Source organism: Nannospalax galili, unplaced genomic scaffold (assembly GCF_000622305.1).
Source record: "Nannospalax galili isolate Female #2095 unplaced genomic scaffold, S.galili_v1.0 scaffold198, whole genome shotgun sequence".
Classification (NCBI taxonomy): domain Eukaryota; kingdom Metazoa; phylum Chordata; class Mammalia; order Rodentia; family Spalacidae; genus Nannospalax; species Nannospalax galili.
In genome coordinates this window covers 2269019-2269690 of record NW_008341748.1, presented here as the reverse complement: position 1 = coordinate 2269690, position 672 = coordinate 2269019, and positions in this window count along the sequence as shown.

Below are 672 nucleotides of genomic sequence, written 5' to 3'. Positions count from 1 at the left end.
CTAATTTAGGCATCCTCATAAAAGAAAATAGGAAGTTTATTTCTTTTTTGATGCACAGGGACAATTTATAGCACATCAAAACAATTTGTTATTCAAAAGTTCCTAGAATTCCCCTGTAAAAACACCTAGGCCTGGCTTTTTTTATGTGATATAAATCTATCCCTTCTATGGGAATTGGTCTGCCTGTATTTTGTAAATTAAAGTGACCTAATATTTGTAATCTGAATTTCCATAAGAAATCATCCATTTCATCTATGCTTTCAATTACATTTACACAGAGGACTGAAATATATATTTTTTCCTTCATTTTATTTAAATTTCTTCTTTCATCATTTTAAAATTTCTCCCTATTTTTCTTCATTTACTTGGTTTGCTTATTTTAATGCTTTGGTAATTTTCAAGGAAAAAGTTCCAGTGAGGGACTGGAGAAATGGTTGAGTGGTTAAGAGCACTTGATAAACAGTCACAAATATTGGAGTTTGGATCCCATCACCCTGGTATCTCACAAATGACTGTAACTCCAGCCCTGAAGTATGTGATAACCTCTTCTGACTTCCAAACGTAAACCTGAATGAACCCCATGCACATACAGCACATTTTCTCTCTCTCTCACTCGCTCTCTCTATCTCTCTCTCTCTGACACATATACAACACAAACAAATAAAAATGATA